This window comes from Dendropsophus ebraccatus, chromosome 11, assembly GCF_027789765.1.
Source record: "Dendropsophus ebraccatus isolate aDenEbr1 chromosome 11, aDenEbr1.pat, whole genome shotgun sequence".
Classification (NCBI taxonomy): Eukaryota; Metazoa; Chordata; class Amphibia; order Anura; family Hylidae; genus Dendropsophus; species Dendropsophus ebraccatus.
In genome coordinates, this window is record NC_091464.1 from 100,149,501 (window position 1) to 100,169,150 (window position 19,650).

Below are 19,650 nucleotides of genomic sequence, written 5' to 3' on the forward strand. Positions count from 1 at the left end.
TGACTGGGGCAGAGATGGTAGCATCACTGTGGTTACTAGAGGTGTACAGCGGGATGGGTGGGGCACAGTGCAGACCCCCCGATCCCGCTGTACAGCTCCAGTAACCACAGTGATGCTACCATCTCTGCCCCAGTCACCCTATCCTGCAGTCCCTGCGGCCTCCTCCTCCAGAGACCAGGGGCGTGTGCGGCTAGGAGGGGAATGCGTGTACTCGTCCAGCTATGGGGCGGGTCAGCAGCAGGACAGAGAACACTGCTGGGCGCTCTCCCTCCCCAAACTCTGCTTCAGCAGCTGAGCCGCCAACAACACACCTGCCTGCTGCCCACATCCAATGAGCGATTAAGGGCCCTATTCCACAGTAACGATAATCGGCCGGATCGGCCCCATTTGGCCGATTATCGTTCGGTGAAATAGAACGATCAGCCGATGATCGTGTCATCGGCTGATCGTTCATTTAGGGCCAGACCTAAAATCATCGTTCCCCCACCACGCATTGCTACGGTTGAATAGCGGTGCGCAGCGGGCAACCGACGATTTGACAAGCAGCAGCATCATACATTACCTATCCAGTCTTCTTCTCCGCGCTGTCTTCATCCCCTGGTCCCGTACGCTCTATCTTCAGAATGGCCAGTCAGCTGACGGAGCGCTCAGCCAATCACAGGCCGGGACCGCCGCAGAGTGTGGCCTGTCAGCTGACAGGCCATTCTGAAGATAGAGCGCGCGGGACCCGGGGATGAAGACAGCGCAGAGAAGAAGACCTGCAGGTAATGTATGATGCTGCAAGGGCTGCAAGGACATCGGTAACGATGTCCCTGCAGCCCTCGCTCAACGATCATCGGGCGGTGGAATAGGCCCAGTAAACAAACGGCGATTAATTAATCAAATTAATTCTTTTAATTGCCCTGCCATACTGTAAAGAAAAAAAAAGACAAAACAACTGCAAAATATTTTTTTATTCAAATAAAAACACCCCCACACTTCTCATTGACCGTTGTATTAAACCAAAACATCGATCTAGTCCACGGAATATGGAAGCTCTGGATATAGAGATCTGAAAAACAAAGAGGAGAGACAAAAAAAATTATAAAAACTGGAGGCAAAGAGGAGCCGATAAAATATATCTGGCACAGAGGGGGGGATGAATCTGATTGGAGGCACAGAGGGGGTGGGCCTAAAACTGATTGGGGGCACAGAGGGGGTGGGCCTAAAACTGATTGGGGGCACAGAGGGGGTGGGCCTAAAACTGATGGGGCACAGAGGGGGTGGGCCTAAAACTGATGGGGCACAGAGGGGGTGGGCCTAAAACTGATTGGGGGCACAGAGGGGATGGGCCTAAAACTGATTGGGGGCACAGAGGGGGTGGGCCTAAAACTGAAGTCAGATATGCCCACTCCCCCATAGCCAAATACATGTGCCTACATGTCCTCCTGGAGCCATATAGCCCCCCCATATAGCTTTATGCCCCCTCTGTACCCCAGTTAGTTTTACACCAAATCTGTTCCCCACACTCAGTTTTATGCCCCCCCCCCCGTGCCCCCAATCAGTTTTAGCCTTCTCTGTGCTCCCAATCATATTTATGCCCTCCTCTGACACATTTTATTGGCCCCTCTGTACCCCCAATTAGTTGTTTTATGCCCCCTCTGTGCCCCCAGTTTTAACCCCGCCCCCCTCCCCCCTCTATGCCCCAATCAGATTTATGTCCACCTCTGTGCCAGAAATCTTTTATTGGCCCCTCTGTGTCGCCAATTAGTTGTTCAATGCTCCCCTCTCTGTGCCCCCAGTTTTTACCCCCCCTTTCCCCTCCCTCTGTGCCCCCAATTAGTTTTAACCCCAACTCCCCCCCTCTATGCCCCAATCAGTTTTGACCCCCCCCCGTGTCCCCAGTTTCCCCCCCCAATTAGTTTTGACCCCCCCCCCTGTGCCCCCAATCAGTTTTACCCCCCCCCCCCCAATTAATTTTATGCCCTCCTCTGTGTCAGATATATTTCAAAGCCCATTCTGTGCCCCCAATTAGTTTTATGCCTCCTCCATAGAAAACAAACTTCAACTCACCTGTCACCTGCTCCCTGGCAGCATTCTCAAGGCACCTCATCCTCTGCGCGCGTCTCCTCTCCCGGCGCCTCATCCTCTGCGCGCGTCTCCTCTCCCGGCGCCTCATCCTCTGCGCGCGTCTCCTCTCCCGGCGCCTCATCCTCTGCGCGCGTCTCCTCTCCCGGCGCCTCATCCTCTGCGCGCGTCTCCTCTCCCGGCGCCTCATCCTCTGCGCGCGTCTCCTCATCCTCTGCGCGCGTCTCCTCTCCCGGCGCGCGTCTCCTCTCCCGGCGCCTCATCCTCGGCGCGCGTCTCCTCTCCCGGCGCCTCCTCCTCTGCGCGCGTCTCCTCTCCCGGCGCCTCATCCTCTGCGCGCGTCTCCTCTCCCGGCGCCTCATCCTCTGCGCGCGTCTCCTCTCCCGGCGCCTCATCCTCTGCGCGCGTCTCCTCTCCCGGCGCCTCATCCTCTGCGCGCGTCTCCTCTCCCGGCGCCTCATCCTCTGCGCGCGTCTCCTCTCCCGGCGCCTCATCCTCTGCGCGCGTCTCCTCTCCCGGCGCCTCATCCTCTGCGCGCTCTCCTCATTTTCCTTCCATCTTTCGGTGCAGGCAGCGTGGATAAAGACTCTGCCTGCGCCGAAAGGAGAATGAGGAGAACGCAGGGAGGATGGGGGAGCGGCTGAACAGGTGACAAGTGACGCCCCTCGCTGGCGGACCACTGTGGAGGGAGGACGTTCTCAGCCCGTCAGCGGCCCTCAGCTGCTGATTAAGCAGCGCACAGACCCCTGACCCCGCAGACCATCGCACACCACCATTACTACAGACCCCAGACCATCGCACACCACCATTACTACAGACCCCAGACCATCGCAGACCACCATTACTACAGACCCCGCAGACCATCGCACACCACCATTACTACAGACCCCAGACCCCGCAGACCATCGCACAACACCATTACTACAGACCCCACAGACCATCGCACACCACCATTACTACAGACCCCAGACCATCGCACACCACCATTACTACAGACCCCGCAGACCATCGCACAACACCATTACTACAGACCCCGCAGACCATCGCACAACACCATTACTACAGACAGGGCCGATTCTAGCTTTTTTGCTGCCTGAGGCGAAAATTAAAATGGCGCCCCCCCTCCCCCGATACTAGTATAATTTGTTTAGGAACTTTTCTCACGTATTCTCACGTCGATACCTCAGCTATTAGTAATCTTATTATTTTCTCATTATGTATTATGATGTTCTGCAGAATCTCATCATACACCTCAGCTGCTGCAGAATCTCATCATACACCTCAGCTGCTGCAGAACCTCATCATACACCTCAGCTGCTGCAGAACCTCTTCATACACCTCAGCTGCTGCAGAACACCACACTACACCTCAGCTGCTGCAGAACATCACACTACACCTCAGCTGCTGCAGAATCTCATCATACACCTCAGCTGCTGCAGAACCTCTTCATACACCTCAGCTGCTGCAGAACATCACACTACACCTCAGCTGCTGCAGAACCTCACACTACACCTCAACTGCTGCAGAACCTCTTTATACACCTCAGCTGCTGCAGAACATCACACTACACCTCAGCTGCTGCAGAACCTCATCCTACACCTCAGCTGCTGCAGAACCTCATCCTACACCTCAGCTGCTGCAGAACATCATAATACACCTCAGCTGCTGCAGAACCTCACACTACACCTCAGCTGCTGCAGAACACCACACTACACCTCAGCTGCTGCAGAACCTCTTCATACACCTCAGCTGCTGCAGAACCTCATCATACACCTCAGCTGCTGCAGAACCTCATCATACACCTTAGCTGCTGCAGAACCTCATCCTACACCTCAGCTGCTGCAGAACACCACACTACACCTCAGCTGCTGCAGAACCTCTTCATACACCTCAGCTGCTGCAGAACCTCATCATACACCTCAGCTGCTGCAGAACATCATACTACACCTCAGCTGCTGCAGAACCTCATCATACACCTCAGCTGCTGCAGAACCTCATCATACACCTCAGCTGCTGCAGAACATCCCACTACACCTCAGCTGCTGCAGAACCTCATCATACACCTCAGCTGCTGCAGAACACCACACTACACCTCAGCTGCTGCAGAACACCACACTACACCTCAGCTGCTGCAGAACATCCCACTACACCTCAGCTGCTGCAGAACCTCATCATACACCTCAGCTGCTGCAGAACCTCTTCATACACCTCAGCTGCTGCAGAACATCACACTACACCTCAGCTGCTGCAGAACATCCCACTACACCTCAGCTGCTGCAGAACATCACACTACACCTCAGCTGCTGCAGAACCTCATTATACACCTCAGCTGCTGCAGAACCTCATCATACTACACCTCAGCTGCTGCAGAACCTCATAATACACCTTAGCTGCTGCAGAACTTCTTCATACACCTCAGCTGTTGCAGAACATCCCACTACACCTCAGCTGCTGCAGAACATCCCACTACACCTCAGCTGCTGCAGAACATCCCACTACACCTCATATCAGTGATAGTGTGCTGTATACTTACAGAGGTGGTGCAGTCACAGAGATCCCGGCAGGAGAGGGAGGTCAGAGGTCATCTTCAGCGCGGCGTCCAGATAAGGGAGCAGCTTCTCCTCACAGTGACAGGAGAGGGGGAGGGGGGAGGGGGGAGCGCAGGGGCTTTCTCTCTCTCTCCCTCTCTCTACATACTCTACAGATAAGTGTCATTCAGCAGGTGGTCTGCTGAATCCTCCGTCACCCCCCTCCCCCCTCTGAATAGACTGGAGGGAGCTGAGCACTCAGCACAGGACCCGGATGCACCAAGCCCCGGAGTGCAGAGTGCAGTACAGTGATTCCATAGGCAAAAGATTGGGGGCAGTGAACTTCCTGTTTGGGGCACCACTGCACTCAGCACTGTGAGGAGGTCGGGGCTGCTGGCATTTTAGCTTTCACTAAAATGACAGCAGAGAAGATTGTGCCGCCCCCTGCAGGACCCCAAGAGCTGCCGCCTCAGTCTGCCTCATGGCAGGAGCGGGCCTGACTACAGACCCCGCCAAACTTTATAAAAAAGAGTAGCTTACCAATTCCAATGCCCAGAAACTGTCTCACACGGCCATTACTGTAGTCTCCTGCCTCACAGACTGTAGTCTCCTGCCTCACAGACTGTAGTCTCCTGCCTCACAGACTGTAGTCTCCTGCCTCACAGACTGTAGTCTCCTGCCTCACAGACTGTAGTCTCCTGCCTCACAGACTGTAGTCTCCTGCCTCACAGACTGTAGTCTCCTGCCTCACAGACTGTAGTCTCCTGCCTCACAGACTGTAGTCTCCTGCCTCACAGACTGTAGTCTCCCGCCTCACAGACTGTAGTCTCCCGCCTCACAGACTGTAGTCTCCCGCCTCACAGACTGTAGTCTCCCGCCTCACAGACTGTAGTCTCCCGCCTCACAGACTGTAGTCTCCTGCCTCACAGACTGTAGTCTCCTGCCTCACAGACTGTAGTCTCCCGCCTCACAGACTGTAGTCTCCCGCCTCACAGACTGTAGTCTCCCGCCTCACAGACTGTAGTCTCCCGCCTCACAGACTGTAGTCTCCTGCCTCACAGACTGTAGTCTCCTGCCTCACAGACTGTAGTCTCCTGCCTCACAGACTGTAGTCTCCCGCCTCACAGACTGTAGTCTCCCGCCTCACAGACTGTAGTCTCCCGCCTCACAGACTGTAGTCTCCCGCCTCACAGACTGTAGTCTCCTGCCTCACAGACTGTAGTCTCCTGCACAGGACACAGACAGACCCTGCAGCAACACAGTCCTGACTGACCCTGACCGCCTGCCTCCTCACTACTGCTAGGAAAGGCCGGGAAAACATAAGCTCCTCCCACACAAGTCACATGACATCACAAGGTCCTTATGGCTCATGGACTTTAGCTGCTACCCCCTCACTGAAGGCCGGAGCCGGGGGCAGCGTCTGTGTGTGACTCTCCTCCTCCCTGTCAGCAGCAGCAGCAGTCGGGACAGGGGAGGAATCAGCAGCAGCAGCAGAGTGTGTGAGTAATGGAGGCCCTGGGGGGTGTTATGTATGGGTTCTGACTAAATCACTACTACACCCCCAGACCACTACTACACCCACCATTATGTCCCCAGACCACTACTACACCCACCATTATGCCCCCACACCACTACTACACCCACCATTATGCCCCACACCACTACTACACCCACCATTATGTCCCCAGACCACTACTACACCCACCATTATGTCCCCAGACCACTACTACACCCACCATTATGCCCCACACCACTACTACACCCACCATTATGTCCCCAGACCACTACTACACCCACCATTATGTCCCCAGACCACTACTACACCCACCATTATGCCCCCAGACCACTACTACACCCACCATTATGTCCCCAGACTACACCCACCATTATGCCCCCAGACCACTACTACACCCACCATTATGTCCCCAGACTACACCCACCATTATGTCCCCAGACCACTACTACACCCACCATTATGCCCCCAGACCACTACTACACCCACCATTATGTCCCCAGACCACTACTACACCCACCATTATGTCCCCAGACCACTACTACACCCACCATTATGCCCCCAGACCACTACTACACCCACCATTATGTCCCCAGACCACTACTACACCCACCATTATGTCCCCAGACCACTACTACACCCACCATTATGTCCCCACACCACTACTACACCCACCATTATGCCCCACACCACTACTACACCCACCATTATGTCCCACACCACTACTACACCCACCATTATGTCCCCAGACCACTACTACACCCACCATTATGTCCCCAGACCACTACTACACCCACCATTATGTCCCCAGACTACACCCACCATTATGCCCCACACCACTACTACACCCACCATTATGTCCCACACCACTACTACACCCACCATTATGCCCCAGACCACTACTACACCCACCATTATGTCCCCAGACCACTACTACACCCACCATTATGCCCCCAGACCACTACTACACCCACCATTATGCCCCAGACCACTACTACACCCACCATTATGTCCCACACCACTACTACACCCACCATTATGTCCCCAGACCACTACTGCACCCACCATTATGTCCCCAGACCACTACTGCACCCACCATTATGTCCCCAGACCACTACTACACCCACCATTATGCCCCCAGACCACTACTACACCCACCATTATGCCCCACACCACTACTACACCCACCATTATGTCCCACACCACTACTACACCCACCATTATGTCCCCAGACCACTACTACACCCACCATTATGTCCCCAGACCACTACTACACCCACCATTATGCCCCCACACCACTACTACACCCACCATTATGCCCCACACCACTACTACACCCACCATTATGTCCCCAGACCACTACTACACCCACCATTATGTCCCCAGACCACTACTACACCCGCCATTATGCCCCCAGACCACTACTACACCCACCATTATGCCCCACACCACTACTACACCCACCATTATGCCCCCAGACCACTACTACACCCACCATTATGCCCCACACCACTACTACACCCACCATTATGTCCCCAGACCACTACTACACCCACCATTATGCCCCCAGACCACTACTACACCCACCATTATGCCCCCAGACCACTACTACACCCACCATTATGCCCCCAGACCACTACTACACCCACCATTATGTCCCCAGACCACTACTACACCCACCATTATGTCCCCAGACCACTACTACACCCACCATTATGTCCCACACCACTACTACACCCACCATTATGTCCCCAGACCACTACTACACCCACCATTATGTCCCCAGACCACTACTACACCCACCATTATGTCCCCAGACCACTACTACACCCACCATTATGTCCCCAGACCACTACTACACCCACCATTATGTCCCCAAACCACTACTACACCCACCATTATGTCCCACACCACTACTACACCCACCATTATGCCCCACACCACTACTACACCCACCATTATGCCCCCAGACCACTACTACACCCACCATTATGTCCCACACCACTACTACGCCCACCATTATGTCCCCAGACCACTACTACACCCACCATTATGCCCCACACCACTACTACACCCACCATTATGTCCCCAGACCACTACTACACCCACCATTATGCCCCCAGACCACTACTACACCCACCATTATGCCCCACACCACTACTACACCCACCATTATGCCCCCAGACCACTACTACACCCACCATTATGTCCCACACCACTACTACGCCCACCATTATGTCCCCAGACCACTACTACACCCACCATTATGCCCCACACCACTACTACACCCACCATTATGTCCCCAGACCACTACTACACCCACCATTATGTCCCCAGACCACTACTACACCCACCATTATGTCCCACACCACTACTACACCCACCATTATGCCCCACACCACTACTACACCCACCATTATGTCCCCACACCACTACTACACCCACCATTATGCCCCCAGACCACTACTACACCCACCATTATGTCCCCAGACCACTACTACACCCACCATTATGTCCCCAGACCACTACTACACCCACCATTATGTCCCCAGACCACTACTACACCCACCATTATGCCCCCAGACCACTACTACACCCACCATTATGTCCCCAGACCACTACTACACCCACCATTATGTCCCACACCACTACTACACCCACCATTATGCCCCCAGACCACTACTACACCCACCATTATGCCCCCAGACCACTACTACACCCACCATTATGCCCCCAGACCACTACTACACCCACCATTATGCTCCTTAGACCACAGGGGGCGCTGTAACAGCATGGAGCAATATAGATGGGGAGTTTGTATAGAGGTGATGATGGTGCTGGAGCTGTATAGAGGTGATGATGGTGCTGGAGCTGTATAGAGGTGATGATGGTGCTGGAGCTGAGAGCCTATGATCTTTGTCTGGTAGACGCTGCATAGATGATGCATAGACGACCCCGTACGGTAAGTGGGCCTGTGTGCTATGAAATGCCAGGGCCGATTTTCAGTCCCAGTCCGGCCCTGGATGTTGTTACATATTCATTCCACCCTAAGGGGACAGCTCCACTGATCAAAGAGACTGTTGGGAGCGGCAGAGACAGCGCTGGTCACCACGGGACTGTCACACAGAGTCCGAGACACAAAGAGGAATCACAAGAACCACTCCCAATCCAGAGAGGAGAACATGTACATAATACAGCATGAAGAGGTCCCAGCAGCACAGAGGATGTCAGGAGAGGAGGGGGCTGATCTTATAGGAGAGGTCCCAGCGGCACAGAGGATGTCAGGAGAGGAGGGGGCTAATCTTATAGGGGAGGACACAGCAGCACAGAGGATGTCAGGAGAGGAGGGGGCTGATGCTATAGGAGAGGTCCCAGCGGCACAGAGGATGTCAGGAGAGGAGGGGGCTGATCTTATAGGAGAGGTCCCAGCGGCACAGAGGATGTCAGGAGAGGAGGGGGCTAATCTTATAGGGGAGGACACAGCAGCACAGAGGATGTCAGGAGAGGAGGGGGCTGATACTATAGGAGAGGTCCCAGCGGCACAGAGGATGTCAGGAGAGGAGGGGGCTGATCTTATAGGAGAGGTCCCAGCAGCACAGAGGATGTCAGGAGAAGAGGGGGCTGATCTTATAGGGGAGGACACAGCAGCACAGAGGATGTCAGGAGAGGAGGGGGCTGATACTATAGGAGAGGTCCCAGCGGCACAGAGGATGTCAGGAGAGGAGGGGGCTGATCTTATAGGAGAGGTCCCAGCAGCACAGAGGATGTCAGGAGAGGAGGGGGCTGATCTTATAGGGGAGGACACAGCAGCAGAGAGGATGTCAGGAGAGGAGGGGGCTGATCTTATAGGAGAGGTCCCAGCAGCACAGAGGATGTCAGGAGAGGAGGGGGCTGATCTTATAGGGGAGGACACAGCAGCACAGAGGATGTCAGGAGAGGAGGGGGCTGATCTTTTAGGGGAGGACACAGCAGCACAGAGAATGTCAGGAGAGGAGGGTGCTGATCTTATGGGAGAGGTCACAGCAGCACAGAGGATGTCAGGAGAGGAGGGGGCTGATCTTATAGGGGAGGTCACAGCAGCACAGAGGATGTCAGGAGAGGAGGGTGCTGATCTTATAGGAGAGGACACAGCAGCACAGAGGATGTCAGGAGAGGAGGGTGCTGATCTTATAGGAGAGGACACAGCAGCACAGAGGATGTCAGGATAGGAGGGGGCTGATCTTATAAGAGAGGACACAGCAGCACAGAGGATATCAGGAGAGGAGGGGCTGATCTTATAAGAGAGGACACAGCAGCACAGAGGATGTCAGGAGAGGAGGGGGCTGATCTTATAGGAGAGGTCCCAGCAGCACAGAGGATGTCAGGAGAGGAGGGGCTGATCTTATAAGAGAGGACACAGCAGCACAGAGGATGTCAGGAGAGGAGGGGCTGATCTTATAAGAGAGGACACAGCAGCACAGAGGATGTCAGGAGAGGAGGGGGCTGATCTTTTAGGGGAGGACACAGCAGCACAGAGAATGTCAGGAGAGGAGGGTGCTGATCTTATAGGAGAGGACACAGCAGCACAGAGGATGTCAGGAGAGGAGGGTGCTGATCTTATAGGAGAGGACACAGCAGCACAGAGGATGTCAGGAGAGGAGGGGCTGATACTATAGGAGAGGACACAGCAGCACAGAGGATGTCAGGAGAGGAGGGGGCTGATCTTATAGGGGAGGTCACAGGATCCTAGTGTGGTGTCCCACCATGGTTGTTGCTATTGGTTACACCGTTTGTAAAAGCCTGTACTTTTAAGTGTAAGTGGTGATGTAGTAGTACCAGAGTTTCGCCACAAGATGTTGTTCTTCCAAGTATGTAGACACAGTTATTGCATGGCTGTAGTTCTTAAAGGGTTATTGTTTGTGTACCACATGGATCTTTACGCCAATGAGAGTTCTCTCTTCTTCTCACCTATCATCTCTCTCTTTACTTCTCACATGCGCACTCCTCACCCACTAACCGCACACCTTACATGCACTGTAGGAAGGAAGTTACATGGGTAGAGGTAGTGTAGGGTCATTTGTCTTTGTACTCTTTAGAGGAAGGACACAAGCCAGAACGCTTTCTACATCGGTCCAGTTGGGCCCTGGCTCCCACCAGTTCCCCAGTCTAAGTGGTGGTCTAGACGCAGAGCACATGTACCTATACACCGTTTCTTCTCCAGTTACTCCACTCAGCACTATGCAGTGTTAAGCTTCCACTAGAGAGGACAAGTCAGAGATCATCCTAACCCACGCCGTGGACAAGGAGAGACACAGTGCAGGACAGTATCCATAAGAAAGTAAGGAACTGCTTTGGATAGAGCAAAGTTGCTAGAAGCCTATGAACTCTATCTTGCAGCGCGGGTGTAAGCAGGGAACCCTCAGTATTCCGCTCATCCCAGGTAACAAAGTCTGGGGCTTGTGTCACCCACTCTGGTGGGCAATAGGTGGTGCAAAGACCAAAGAGTCAAAACACGGGCACAATTATTCTCTCTCTCTTCTGAAGTATTCTTCTATTTCTACCTCTGACATCCCAGCAGAGCAGAGTACTTCTTGGGTTGGGACTATCACGACATCCTCCTCTCTACTCTCCTGATCCTCTCTACCACCTCTCAGCACTCAGCTCAATGTATTACTCTCTCTACTCACAGGGCCAATCTGGATCCTAAAGTATCAAGCGTAAAGTGTTATACCAATGCAAAGCTGTATGACCTACGCTGGGGGTGTATATAGGCTGGGAGTGTATATAGGCTGGGGTGTATATAGGCTGGGGTGTATATAGACTGGCCAGAGTATATACACTGGCCAGAGTATATACACCCCAGCCTATATACACTCCCAGCCTATATACACCCCAGCCTATATACAGCCCAGCCTATATACACTCCCAGTCTATATACACCCCAGTCTATATACACCCCAGTCTATATACACCCCAGTCTATATACACTCCCAGCCTATATACACCCCAGCCTATATACACCCCAGCCTATATACACCCCAGCCTATATACACTCCCAGCCTATATACACTCCCAGCCTATATACACCCCAGTCTATATACACCCCAGTCTATATACACCCCAGTCTATATACACCCCAGCCTATATACACCAAGCCTATATACACCCAGCCTATATACACCCAGCCTATATACACCCCAGCCTATATACACCCCAGTCTATATACACCCCAGCCTATATACACCCCAGCCTATATACACCCCAGCCTATATACACCCCAGCCTATATACACCCCAGCCTATATACACCCCAGCCTATATACACCCCAGCCTATATACACCCCAGCCTATATACACCGCGCTCTTGTCACAGTCACATGACCCGCATTACTTTATTACTTTGAAGATTGGCGATGACAATATATAAAACGATTCTGCCAGAAAATCCTTCAATTTATTCTCTAGAAAACGAGCAAAGTGAGTGACCCCCGCCGCCCCGGATACGGGGGAAAACATTCACCTCTTTATATAGTCACAAGCTGTGAACTCGTCCCTCATCAACAAGCCTCATCCTGTCCTGGATTTCTCACCTCCCCCATCACACTGCAGAGACCCCCGAGACCACCAGGACTACAGCGGCAGTGAGAACCGCAGCTCCTCATACAACAACTGCCAGGAACGTAAAAATAATACCGTAATATCCTAAAAACCAACAACAACCAATACTGAACACAGCAAGAATCAGACAATCCAGTAACATCAATCAGAAGAATCTATCTTTATGACCATGACGTACACGGCCGTCCACAACCTGTCCCCTCCGTACATCGCTGACCTGGACGCTGACCATCCCTCACCCAACCTTCCATCCTGCAGTGACTTACGTCTGTGCTCCCCCCTTGTTCGTACCTCACAGAACCGCCTCCAAGACTTTGCCCAAGCCTCCCCCATACTCTGGAACTCCCTGCCCCCACACATCCGGCTCTCCCTGCCCCGACACATCCGGCCCTCACTGCCCCCACACATCCGGCTGTCACTGCCCCCACACATCCGGCCCTCACTGCCCCGACACATCCGGCCCTCACTGCCCCGACACATCCGGCCCTCACTGCCCCGACACATCCGGCCCTCACTGCCCCGACACATCCGGCCCTCACTGCCCTGACACATCCGGCTCTCCCTGCCCCCACACATCCGGCTCTCCCTGCACCGACACACAGGGCCGTCTTACCCATTGGGCATGGTCGGCACACTGACTGTCAGGGGAATGGCACCCGACAGTTAAACAGTGCTGCCGCGGGCCCCCCTTGCCGCACTGCTCCCCTGCCCCGCTCCCCAATCACTCAGCAGAGGATCAGCTGGGGGCCTCCTGTGACTGCAAGCAAAACACTGCTTGCGGTCACAAGAGGCCCTCAGCTGATCCTCCGCTCCGCTCCCTGGGGGTGTCTCACAGCAGGAAGCTCAGTGTGCGTCCGGCGGGGACTTTCCGATCAGGGGGCACGTGTTGGTGACGCTCCCTGCTGTACCGGACATACCGTCCTAGGTGCTTACTGAGTTTCCTGCTCTTTGCGCCGTGGCTGTGAGACACCCCCAGGGAACGGGGCAGCAGCCGGGAAGGAGAGAAGAAGAAGATAACCGATGGGGGAACGATTTGTTTGGTGAGTTTTTTTTTTTTTTTCTTAAATCTGCTGTGCACAGACAGGGGGATAGCAGGGGCCATCTATAAGGGGGTGTATAGCAGGGGGCATTTATAAGGGGGCGATAATGGAGGAACCATCTATAAGGGGGGATAACAGGGGGCATCTATAAGGGGGGACAACAGGGGGCCAGCTATAAGGGGGTGATAGCAGGGGCCATCTATAAAGGGGATATAACAGGGGGCATCTATAAGGGAGGGACAACAGGGGGGCATCTATAAAAGATGAAGGGGGGTTGATGGCGGCGTCTCCGGGGGGGGGGGGGGTCAATTCGCACCTCTGCCCAGGGGCCCATAATGCTGTTAAGACGGCCCTGCCGACACATCCGGCTCTCACTGCCCCGACACATCCGGCTCTCACTACCCTATCTATACAATTACCGTAATATACAGCATCATAGTAAGCCTATACCCAATATAATACCTGTCCCTGCTCTGCAATATAAGAGAGAGGGGGAAAAAAGCCCTTCAAAATATACCTGCTAATAATACACTGGTTGGGAAAATATATAATACATCCAACTATGTAAAAAATATACCTACTATAATACTGCTCCTATATACAGGAATATAACTACTATAATACTGCTCCTATATACAGGGATATACTACTATAATACTGCTCCTATATACAGGGATATAACTACTATAATAATGCCCCCTATATACAGGAATATAACTACTATAATACTGCTCCTATATACAGGAATATAACTACTATAATATGCACAAGCCAAAAAGACAGAAATGGCTGCACATCGCACCCATGGCTGACACGAAAGCTTGTTCAGCTACATTTAAAACCAACATCAGAAGTTAGTATATAATTTGGCCAAACCATATTGCCTCATGTACCACGTGCAGGTCTTCTGATACACATGAGTCCCTAACTAAACCTCATCACTGTGCCGGTCAGCGACCACAATCCCCGCAAAACGTGCGCAAGCAGAGAAGAGGGGCCACGGAATGGCCCTGCAACCCCATTGTCACAGGACCAGACCCAAAAGGGCACCCCAAACCCCGCAGGCGCCACCGGCGGAAAAAGTGGACGCCAAGCAACACAAGTGTGAACAAGCTCTTAACTCTCTCCATTCCTCTGCAGGTAGAATGGGAGAATACTAGGAGATCCTCCCCTTATGTACACAGGTACTTCCTGCTAATTTGGATCACATGGGTCTTACACAGCACGAGTGCTAGCCACAATGAAAAAAGGGACAGAATACATAAAATATGCACAAGCCAAAAAGACAGAAATGGCTGCACATCGCACCCAAGGCTGACACGAAAGCTTGTTCAGCTACATTTAAAACCAACATCAGAAGTTAGTATATAATTTGGCCAAACCATATTGCCTCATGTACCACGTGCAGGTCTTCTGATACACATGAGTCCCTAACTAAACCTCATCACTGTGCCGGTCAGCGACCACAATCCCCGCAAAACGTGCGCAAGCAGAGAAGAGGGGCCACGGAATGGCCCTGCAACCCCATTGTCACAGGACCAGACCCAAAAGGGCACCCCAAACCCCGCAGGCGCCACCGGCGGAAAAAGTGGACGCCAAGCAACACGAGTGTGAACAAGCTCTTAACTCTCTCCATTCCTCTGCAGGTAGAATGGGAGAATACTAGGAGATCCTCCCCTTATGTACACAGGTACTTCCTGCTAATTTGGATCACATGGGTCTTACACAGCACGAGTGCTAGCCACAATGAAAAAAAGGGACAGAATACATAAAATATGCACAAGCCAAAAAGACAGAAATGGCTGCACATCGCACCCATGGCTGACACGAAAGCTTATTCAGCTACATTTAAAACCAACATCAGAAGTTAGTATATAATTTGGCCAAACCATATTGCCTCATGTACCACGTGCAGGTCTTCTGATACACATGAGTCCCTAACTAAACCTCATCACTGTGCCGGTCAGCGACCACAATCCCCGCAAAACGTGCGCAAGCAGAGAAGAGGGGCCACGGAATGGCCCTGCAACCCCATTGTCACAGGACCAGACCCAAAAGGGCACCCCAAACCCCGCAGGCGCCACCGGCGGAAAAAGTGGACGCCAAGCAACACAAGTGTGAACAAGCTCTTAACTCTCTCCATTCCTCTGCAGGTAGAATGGGAGAATACTAGGAGATCCTCCCCTTATGTACACAGGTACTTCCTGCTAATTTGGATCACATGGGTCTTACACAGCACGAGTGCTAGCCACAATGAAAAAAGGGACAGAATACATAAAATATGCACAAGCCAAAAAGACAGAAATGGCTGCACATCGCACCCATGGCTGACACGAAAGCTTGTTCAGCTACATTTAAAACCAACATCAGAAGTTAGTATATAATTTGGCCAAACCATATTGCCTCATGTACCACGTGCAGGTCTTCTGATACACATGAGTCCCTAACTAAACCTCATCACTGTGCCGGTCAGCGACCACAATCCCCGCAAAACGTGCGCAAGCAGAGAAGAGGGGCCACGGAATGGCCCTGCAACCCCATGTGTATCTCATGTGTATCAGAAGACCTGCACGTGGTACATGAGGCAATATGGTTTGGCCAAATTATATACTAACTTCTGATGTTGGTTTTAAATGTAGCTGAATAAGCTTTCGTGTCAGCCATGGGTGCGATGTGCAGCCATTTCTGTCTTTTTGGCTTGTGCATATTTTATGTATTCTGTCCCTTTTTTCATTGTGGCTAGCACTCGTGCTGTGTAAGACCCATGTGATCCAAATTAGCAGGAAGCACCTGTGTACATAAGGGGAGGATCTCCTAGTATTCTCCCATTCTACCTGCAGAGGAATGGAGAGAGGTAAGAGCTTGTTCACACTTGTGTTGCTTGGCGTCCACTTTTTCCGCCGGTGGCGCCTGCGGGGTTTGGGGTGCCCTTTTGGGTCTGGTCCTGTGACAATGGGGTTGCAGGGCCATTCCGTGGCCCCTCTTCTCTGCTTGCGCACGTTTTGCGGGGATTGTGGTCGCTGACCGGCACAGTGATGATGTTTGGTTAGGGACTCATGTGTATCAGAAGACCTGCACGTGGTACATGAGGCAATATGGTTTGGCCAAATTATATACTAACTTCTGATGTTGGTTTTAAATGTAGCTGAATAAGCTTTCGTGTCAGCCATGGGTGCGATGTGCAGCCATTTCTGTCTTTTTGGCTTGTGCATATAACTACTATAATACTGCTCCTATATACAGGAATATAACTACTATAATACTGCCCCTATATACAGGAATATAACTACTATAATACTGCTCCTATATACAGGGATATACTACTATAATACTGCTCCTATATACAGGGATATAACTACTATAATACTGCTCCTATATACAGGGATATAACTACTATAATACTGCTCCTATATACAGGGATATAACTACTATAATACTGCTCCAATATACCGGGATATACTACTATAATACTGCTCCTATATACAGGGATATAACTACTATAATACTGCTCCTATATACAGGAATATAACTACTATAATACTGCTCCTATATACAGGAATATAACTACTATAATACTGCCCCTATATACAGGAATATAACTACTATAATACTGCTCCTATATACAGGAATATACTACTATAATACTGCTCCTATATACAGGAATATAACTACTATAATACTGCCCCCTATATACAGGAATATAACTACTATACTACTGCTCCTATATACAGGAATACACTAACCGGCCACTTTATTAGGTACACCTGTCCAACTGCACGTTACCACTTAATTTCTAATCAGCCAATCACATGGCGGCAACTCAGTGCATTTAGGCATGTAGACATGGTCAAGACAATCTCCTGCAGTTCAAACCGAGCATCAGTATGGGGAAGAAAGGTGATTTGGTGCCTTTGAACGTGGCATGGTTGTTGGTGCCAGAAGGGCTGGTCTGAGTATTTCAGAAACTGCTGATCTACTGGGATTTTCACGCACAACCATCTCTAGGGTTTACAGAGAATGGTCCGAAAAAGAAAAAACATCCAGCGAGCGGCAGTTCTGTGGGCGGAAATGCCTTGTTGATGCCAGAGGTCAGAGGAGAATGGGCAGACTGGTTCCAGCTGATAGAAAGGCAACAGTGACTCAAATAGCCAACCGTTACAACCAAGGTAGGCAGAAGAGCATCTCTGAGCGCACAGTACGGCCAACTCTGAGGCAGATGGGCTACAGCAGCAGAAGACCACACCGGGGGCCACTCCGCTCAGCTAAGAACAGGAAACTGAGGCTACAATTTGCACAAGCTCATCGGAATTAGACAGTAGAAGATTGGAAAAACGTTGCCTGGTCTGATGAGTCTCGATTTCTGCTGCGACATTCGGATGGTAGGGTCAGAATTTGGCGTCAACAACATGAAAGCATGGATCCATCCGGCCTTGTATCAATAGTTCAGGCTGGTGGTGGTGGTGTCATGGTGGGGGAATATTTTCTTGGCACTCTTTGGGCCCCTTGGTACCAATTGAGCATCGTTGCAACGCCACAGCCTACCTGAGTATTGTTGCTGACCATGTCCATCCCTTTATGACCACAATGGACCCAACATCTGATGGCTACTTTCAGCAGGATAATGCGCCATGTCATAAAGCTAGAATCATCTCAGACTGGTTTCTTGAACATGACAATGAGGTCACTGTACTCCAATGGCCTCCACAGTCCCCAGATCTCAGTCCAATAGAGCATCTTTGGGATGTGGTGGAACGGGAGATTGGCATCATGGATGTGCAGCCGACAAAAATGCGGCAACTGTGTGATGTCATCATGTCACTATGGACCAAAATCTGTGAGGAAGCTTCCAGCACCTTGTTGTATCTATGCCACCAAGAATTGAGGCAGTTCTGAAGGCAAAAGGGGGTCCAACCCGTTACTAGCATGGTGTAACTAATAAAGTGGCCGGTGAGTGTATAACTACTATAATGCGGTTCACGGAAGAAAAAGAGCGCTGCACCTCACACCTATGGCTGATACTAGTGCCCCTAGGCTAAATAAAAAACACATCAGAATTTTGTGTATGAATTGATCAAGCCATACTGCCCCATGTACCATCGTGCAGGTATCTGATACACATAGGTCCCTACACTAAGTCCACACCGTGCCAGTCAGTGGCCACCAACCCCGCAGGCGCGCACAGTCAGGGAACGGGGGCCATGGGACGGCCCTGCGACCCCCATGCCACAGGACCAGACCCAAAAACACCACACCAAAACCCGGCCAGCATCGCCGGCGGAGAAGGTCGCCCCCAAACAGCACAAGTCTGGATGAGGTATTGCGCTCACCATAGCTGGCACGGTGTGGACAGTGGTACAGTACATTAGAGCACAGAGGTACAGTACATTAGAGGGGACAGTGGTACAGTACATTATAGAGGACAGTGGTACAGTACATTAGAGGACAGTGGTACAGTACATTAGAGGGGACAGTGGTACAGTACATTAGAGGACAGTGGTACAGTACATTAGAGAGGACAGTGGTACAGTACATTAGAGAGGACAGTGGTACAGTACATTAGAGGACAGTGGTACAGTACATTAGAGAGGACAGTGGTATGGAACATTAGAGGGGACAGTGGTACAGTACATTAGAGAGGACAGTGGTACAGTACATTAGAGAGGACAGTGGTATAGTACATTAGAGGGGACAGTAGTACAGTACATTAGAGCACAGAGGTACAGTACATTAGAGGGGACAGTGGCACAGTACATTATAGAGAACAGTGGTACAGTACATTAGAGGACAGTGGTACAGTACATTATAGAGAACAGTGGTACAGTACATTATAGAGAACAGTGGTACAGTACATTAGAGGGGACAGTAGTACAGTACATTAGAGCACAGAGGTACAGTACATTAGAGGG

At 51.7% G+C, this 19,650-nt stretch overlaps 1 protein-coding gene across 1 annotated transcript in view; it reads left to right on the forward strand.

Moving 5' to 3' along the window:
* The first annotated feature begins 6,004 nt into the window (after window positions 1-6,004).
* The window catches only part of IGSF3 (immunoglobulin superfamily member 3), a 65,546-nt gene continuing 51,900 nt past the window's right edge, over window positions 6,005-19,650 (forward strand). Inside the window, exon 1 of the mRNA XM_069946037.1 lies at window positions 6,005-6,094. The gene's annotated coding sequence lies outside the window, so the exon portion shown is untranslated. The remainder of the gene's footprint in view (window positions 6,095-19,650) is intronic.